The sequence below is a fragment of the Vitis riparia genome, chromosome 12 (genome assembly GCF_004353265.1).
Source record: "Vitis riparia cultivar Riparia Gloire de Montpellier isolate 1030 chromosome 12, EGFV_Vit.rip_1.0, whole genome shotgun sequence".
NCBI lineage: Eukaryota > Viridiplantae > Streptophyta > Magnoliopsida > Vitales > Vitaceae > Vitis > Vitis riparia.
In genome coordinates, this window is record NC_048442.1 from 9,702,982 (window position 1) to 9,711,105 (window position 8,124).

Consider the following 8,124-nt stretch of genomic DNA (forward strand, 5'->3'; position numbering starts at 1 on the left):
TCTTTCATGTTGGAAGTCTGGGTTCCTATGGGAAGAAAGTGAACCCAGTAAGCTCTGGGTGGAATGGGAAGTGTTATTTAACACAAATTCTTGAGAGAATGTGGCATTAGATATCTGATTTTTGTAAATATTATGGGGGACTATTGGAAATGATGGTAGTAAAACCACATTAAATGGAATCAAGTTGCTGACTGACTTATCTATATATACGAGTGTCAGCATGGCCATGGAATGGTGGTGGGTCTAACCCTTTTTGCTACATAGTAACCTGAAATGATATGAGGGCTCTAGCATGGCCGTTGAAGGAGCTGAAAATGGAGTGCCATGCTGGGTGGTTGAATGATATTTAGAGGGACGGGATCCCACCAGTGTTTGCCACCCACTCAGCATAATTGGTGGTAATTATTTGACAGGGCAACTATTGAAGACTTTCTATATATATATATATATATATATTGTATTAAAAGGAAAAAAATAAAAAGAAAAATAAAAAATGGTGTTCTTAACACTTACAATCCCTCTTAACCTTCTATGTAGTAGGGATGGATGGAGATGACCCTTCTTAGAGTGAATCCTTTGTTCACCGCTTTTGGTCCTGCATCTCATTCCATCTTTTTAAACTTCTTTGTCCCTCTATCATTTGAGCAAATTTTTACCATTAATCTATTTGATGAGTAAATAAATTCCCGGGTTAGATTTATCCAGCCCATGAAGAGTTTCTTTAAGCCTATATATTAGGTTTTTTTCTTTTTCTTTTTGGATATTTCTAAGCCCAAATATAGGCAGGATCTAGGATACAAGGTTATTTTTGATGGATTTTGAAAAAACTGAAAGTAAGACTGTAGAAGAAAAAAAGGTAGAAGAAAATAAGGGTTATTTTTTTTAGCACTGTGTGGACCCGCATTTTTCACGTGCGTCCCCACTCGATCGGTGAGACTCGCTTTTTATTTGTGAAAAATTAATTTTTAGAAAAATTGGAGTCGCCACTTATTTTATTTTTATTTTAAAGGGAAAATAAAACAAGAAAGAAAAACCCTAAAATGTGACTCCATAATTTTTGGAAAAAAGGCATGTCTTTGAAAAACCCGAGTCTTGGTCCGGGGATCAGGTTACTTATTGGGAAGATACCTCTAGGAGGTAGCACCCCTCTAAGCCCTAAAAAGGTCTCTACTGACTAAGTTGAGGGAAACGTGGCAATTAATCGGTTTAATTATGGATACCTAAGTAGGCTAGGTGATTTCGAAAAATAGCATGCTTAGCAGGAAAACCAATCACAATCATGAAGAAGATTTAGGGTACGTACCTGGACTGCTTCTTAAGTGCTATCACAAGACATCAAAGTTAGTATAGAAGTATAACACACAACATGTATTTAATCATAGCGAACCTAGCATACATCTAAGCACCTAAGGATTATCAAACATATGCATATTTCACAGTGACATGATTGTTTACAAAATTTAGAAAGTAGGTGATAAGGGACGTACCTGGATAACATAGATAACTTACAATGCGCTTCCATAAGACATGAGGGGTTAGATAATAAATAATAAAATATAGAAGTCCTAGCATGTTCTTTATTTAATTAGCATAGCAGAAATTATCAAAGTATATGAAAACACTAATTATCACACTCATTTTGTATACAATTCCTAAAAAAAGATAGACATAATTTCAACAAGTGACAAAAGTGGCAACAAAAATAATTTTTGAAAAGATTTTCTTATGTAGGGGTTTCACCAATTCCCCAAATTAATATACACGAATTTAGCCTAAAATTGTCCCATTTATTTGGGACCACAAGCTTTGATTCGCGTTTTGTTTAAAACCAAATTTTTTGTTGAAAATTGAGAAGGATGCAAACCGATCGAAATATGGTTGCAAATTTTAAGAAAATGAGATTTTTTTTTATTTTAAGGACTCTAAATGAATTTAAAAAAAAAATAGATTTTTAAAGGGATCTTTTAAGAAAAGTGTTGGATTTCAAAATAAAAGAAATTAATTTGAAAACTACAAGACATAAGGAACAAAATACCAAGCAAAACAAAAGTGATTAAAATCGCAAAGTAGAGTTTTTGACAACTGAGAAAATTAAAGTGATGGGAATGGAGGTCAATCTTCATTATTTTCCGATGGCCTCCGAAAAGTAAATTTTACCATAGACTACCAAAGCAATAAACTATTCGAACTTAGATCATATAAGCTAACGATATACCCACCAAGAATTAATGACTATTTTCGAAAAAAAACACATCAATTAAAAATAACAATCAAGAATTAGCACATGATCAATCAAACACACAAATGCATCTAGACTGGTTAAAATGGACGAAATTAAGTCAAGGCAAATGTGAATTTTCAGTCATAAAATTAATTTTATTAACAAGCTAATATTATAGAAAATACCTAAACTAAATAGATGAGTGAAGCCAAATCAGAGTAAACTAAAAGCATGAACTTTCAAATATAGAATCAATTTTATTAATGAATTAAAACTATAAAAGTACCTAAACTAATCAAAATGAACCAAATTAAATTGAAGCAAGCTAAAAAAAAGTGAGCTTTCGAATATGGGATTAATTTTATTAATAAACTAAAATTATAAAATTACCTAAACTAACTAAAATGAACAAAATTAAATAAAAGAAAACTAAAAGTATGAACTTTCAAACATGGAATTAATTTTTTCAATGATCTAAAACTACAAAAATATTTAAACTAAATAGAAGAGTTAAATTTAACCAAAGTAGACTAAAAGAAACATGATTTTTTTCACATAAAATTGATTAAACCAAAAAGTTAGAAACTCACAAACACATCTAAACTAAAAGAAAAATCAGCACTAAAGTAAATTGAAATGAAAAAAATATGAACTTTATCATGTAGAATTAATTAAACTAATTATAAAAAACATCTAAACTAACAAAATAAATTAAAATTAAACTAAAATAAATTTTTAAAAAGAAAAAGAAACTTGCCTTCAAGAATGCATATTGCTGAATCTGTTGTAGGAAGACCACTCTTGGATGCGTGCCGTTCTTTGCGTGTTTCAGAAAATCATCTCTTAATGCGTGGCTTATGTGGCGGCCATCTTCCTCTTTCCATAAGATACAATTCCATAAGTACCCGAACCAAGTTCTTTTATGTATTCCAGGTCAGAATTTTATTTTATTTTTTATAATCTGTAGTACTCTAGTGGCTAGAAGAGAATAAAATATGGCCTGGTTGTGTAGTTGACAATGACGGGAATTGGAGGATTCATCGTTTTCAAAGGTGCATGGATGGATGGGCTGCTGTCCAGATGGTTCCGTTAGTGAGTTCAAACAGCCGCCTCTTCGCTCTCAAATCTCCTTGCACTGATCCCTTCGAAACAACTCCTCTCACACTCTCTAAACTCTCTCTTTTATATCCCTTGAAATAGCCTCTCGCGTGCTCTCAAAACTCTCTCTTCGGATCATCTCAAACAGCAACTCCTCACGCTTTGAAAATGCGGACTGATCTTTGTGCGAACAGCAGGCTATGATCCCTTCAAAATGCCTGCTAATCTCCTCCCAAACAGCATCCTCAAAGGCTCTAAAAATCCCTCATCCGATCACTTCAAACAGCAGCCTCTCATGCTTCAAAACGTAGGCTGATCCTTTCCAAACAGCAGCCTCTCACGCTTCAAAACGCAGGCTGATCACTTCCAAACCGTAGCCTCCCTCAAAAGCCCCCTCTCCGTGTGGATCTCTCTGCTCCCAGAAAATAATATATTCTCTCTGTGTCCTCCTAAACGGCCGTCCTCTATTCCATGGAATACTCTCTTCTTTTCTTTTTTCCATCTCCGCGGATATATGGAAAGTGCATATGTGGTGACTCACTTGGAGATTCTGTAGGATGCAGCCATGTATCTTCTTTGGTAAGTAATCAAATCCTTACCATGTTGACTTTTCTTTCTAAAAAAAACAAAAAATGATCTCCTCACAGCCCACTATATGCGTATTGTGCACTAATGGTGGACTGCATGTCCACTTCTCCTCATGCATGGACTATGTTCTCTCATGCGGAGTGCGTGTTATGTCCAACTCTTTCAAGGATGCAGCTGCTTTGCTTATGGCAGCATGTGGATGAAGAATTGATGTGCAAATTGGAGGTGGACCAATCATCGAGGTTCAGGAATCGGGATGCCAATGTTGCTGTCAGTTTTCCTTTCCTCTCTTCAATGCGCCCTGAAAATGTATCAAAAATGGTGCGGCTGGTTGGTGGTCGTCTTCCCAATGGTGCAATTGCACCTTTATCCTGATCAGAATCTGTGTTCGCTCCTCTCCAAAATCTAGTGCATCTCCATTCAAAAATCTGGTGCATTCCCTCTTCAAAAATCTGGTGTATCCCTCTTTCAAAAATCCCATCATACTCCCTTCCAAAATCTGGTCATCTTTCCTCTCAACAATCTCGTGTATCCTTTTAAAAACCTGATCATCCTTCTCTCCCGAAAAAAGTCCAGCCATCAGAACTCCTCCTCAGTTCCTCAAGAATCTACTAAAAATTCTTCCTTCCATACTTGCTCCCGCCTTGCACCCGTAGGGATCCTTCAATATGTGGACTGTCCAGATCTTTCACATGCGTGCTGGCCATTTACCATCTTTGCATGGTGATATCTTCCTTCCTTTTCTTTTTACAGGATTCTTTCCAAGTCTTGTGATCTTCTCTCCTTGATGGCTCCAAGTCTCATGCAAAAATTAAAAATAAAATTGAAATAAGAAATGGGAGTTATGATCAAAATGGAATATAACGAAATAAAATAAAATGTCAAATCACATAGCCACAAAATCCAAGATATCAATTTATGGGATTAAAGAATGAATAAATAAGTAGGTAAATAAACAAATAAATTGATAAAAGTACAAAAATAAATATTAGATGTATGCAATTAGGAAAAATCCAGAAATTAAATTAACGCAATAGATTATAATAATTTAAATGTCAAACTCAAACCATTAAAAATCAGAAAATTCATTCATGCAATAAAAGTCAAGCCAACACTCATCTTATCCCGAAAAATAAGTAACCGAAATCAAGATCATGCCTAAGAGAACTATGCCAAAAGAAGTGTCTAAGTGACCTATTCTGAAAGATTGTCGAAGTAACCTAGGGTGAACGTGTGTAAGCTAGAAAGCATCTTGGTGGATCTAAGCGGGTCAAAGTGAATCTCGGGAGGCCAAGGGTGGTGCCTAATGGGCCAAGTGTACCTAAAAGCTATTCTAAAAAAAATGAAAAGCTTAAGTCTAAGTTAGGGTTGCCAAGGGTCACAATAAGGGATCAAATAATCCCTCAACCAAAGTCTCCGAGGTGACTCAGAAAAAGGTAAGTGGTATGAGTAGCCATGGGCCACCAAGGGACTACTGTGGAGCACTGAAAACGAACTTAAAGACATGTGCTAAAGGGACAAAATTGAGGGTCTACACACTGTCTTAGTATTCAAGGTTGAATGTGGGTTCCCCAATTAACTTTTTGGGAAAACTCCTATGGTATAAACTCTTTACTTTCTTCCTGTTTTTTGTTTTTGTTATATATACATATTCATTAGTTTTCAACACGAAGAAACTAGTGAGGAATTGTAATCCCATTTTTATTGAAATGAAAGAAATCTTCTTAGTGGTTTTTTTGCCTCCTTTAGGAGATTTTTTCATATTATATTTGATGTTATTTTACTATATATTATTTAATTTATCATTTCTTGTTGGGTTGTTATTACTATGGAGAAATTTGTAACTCTATTAGGTGAAATATTCATTATTCTCGCGTGTTAGCTATTCCCACTTCATTGAGTTATTGTTGAACTGTTATTTACCTCAAACAAGTGGTATCAAAACTAGGTCATGAGTTCGGGCACATGGGTCACATGTTGGGGAAGGGATTGTTAGGTATGTAATAATGTTGTTCATTGGGAAAAATGGTCGTTGAAAAATGACCTTGGAATGAGTGTATAAGGGTGAAGATGGACACCATTATAAGCCTAGGAAGGCGTAAAGGCCCTGAGATGGGTGTGTTGTATCTAATGAGTCAAGCCTTATTATGTACTTTTGGATGGTTAAGCTTTAACATGAGTGTGAAAGAGCAAGACATCAAACTACATAAAAGGGAATAACTTGACCTCACTAATAGCCAATTGGTTTTTAGATGAGACAACTAAGTTTTTGACACTAAAAAGTGGTATCAAAGCTTGGTTATGGGAATACTTGGTTTTGAAAGGGATGCAAATAGAAGGGAAGTCAATCTTCATGGTAAAAATTAACGACTCAAATTAAGGTGTGCGAATGTCTATGATGGAAGATTTTCTCACCATAAAGATTCATAAAATACTCCTAAGGGTGAAGAAGCTAAGCTTATGGATGTTTCTAACTTAGAAATTAGAATGGAAGAAGATGAATGAAAAATCAATTGTTGACATTAGGCAAAGTATTGATACAACCTCACATCCTCATGTGTCAAATGAAACAAATGCCTATATCTTTGAAAAAAGTTTGAGTGGCAAAAAACTATTAGGAACAAAATTTTTTAGCTAAAGAAGTTAGTGAACATGAAGAAAGGAATTCCAATGATAGATCACTTAAATGCTTTTTTAAGCATGGTAAATCAATTGGCTGCCATGAAAATGATGAATGATGAGATGCTAGCATCATTGTTGCCATGTTCTCTACCAAATAGTCAAGAAAACTTTGTTGTGATTATTAGCAACTTTATTTTGAATGGTGCATTGTTTATAAAACTCGTGACAGGAAATTTGCACGATGAAGGGACAAGAAGGAAGGCTTCCAACACAAAAAATTGCATAGACCCTTATCATCGAAAGTAGAGGAAAAAACAAGAGCAAAGGACAAAAAGTTCTTGATGAGTCCAAGAGAACATCTTAGTCCAAAGATAAAATTAAATGCTTCCATTGTGGCTAAGAGGGACATGAAAAAAATTGTTGTGTTTGGATTAGGGAACAAAGTAACCAAATAAAAAAAAAAGATACAAATACCACAACTTCTACATCCAAGAGTGATGAAGTTTTGGTACTCTCATATAAGTGTTTGCATGTAGGTGACCTAGGAGTTGAGTGGATTGTAAACATAATAACCTCTTGCCATTATACTTCTCACTTGGAGTTGTTTTAAGAAGAAAAATTTTAGTCAATCAAAGATTTTAGGAATGAACTATGTTTGCTTTGAAACCAATGTATATGAAAGACATATTCTTATGCCTCACTCTAAAGTATGGTTTTGCTTTGGATAAGTGGGGTTATGAAAGCTACTTTAGTAAAAGCAAATGGAACTTCATTAAGGGCTCATTGGTTATTGCAAGAGGAAAAGTATGTTATACTTTGTGCAAAACTCAAGAAAAGTGTGTAAAGATGAATTTATGTCTTAGAGGGTGCTTCCTTGGAGTTGTGGCATAAAAGATCGGGGCATATTAGTGAGAAAAGATTGCAAGTATTAACAAGAAAGTTCTTAGTTTCCTTGGAAAATAATAATAATAATAATAATAATAATAATAATAATAATAATAATAATAATAATAATAATAATAACTATGAATCATTGTCTTCATATGATCATTGTTTGTTTCGATAACAACACAAAGTTTCCTTCAACGGTAACTCTAAGAAGAAGCTAGAGAAGTTAGAGTTAGTGTACTTTAATGTTTGTGGTCCCATAAATGTGAAAACTCTTAGATGAAATAAATGCTTTGTCACCTTCATTAATGTTGTAACCAAGAAGGTATTGCTTTATTTGTTCAAGCAAAAGATCAAGTCTTTCAATATTTTTTTATAGTTTTATGCCATGGTTGAGAGGGAGATTAAGAAGAAATTGAAATTCGTCAGGTTTGATCATGGAGCAACTCTAGGGATTTTGAAACTTACTACTCCAATAAGGCATAAGAAAACAATTTGTAACACTCCACAACATAATGGTGTGCCCAAGAGGATGAATTGCATCATCATTGAGAAGGTCAAGATCATGTTGAAGATTGTAAAGTTGCCTAATGCGTTTTCGAGTGAAGCTGCTTAGGTTGCATGCTACTTGATAAATAGATCCTCATTAGTTCTATTGAACTTTGAGGTTCTAGAGAAGTTTTGGATAGGAAAAGATGTTTCTTATT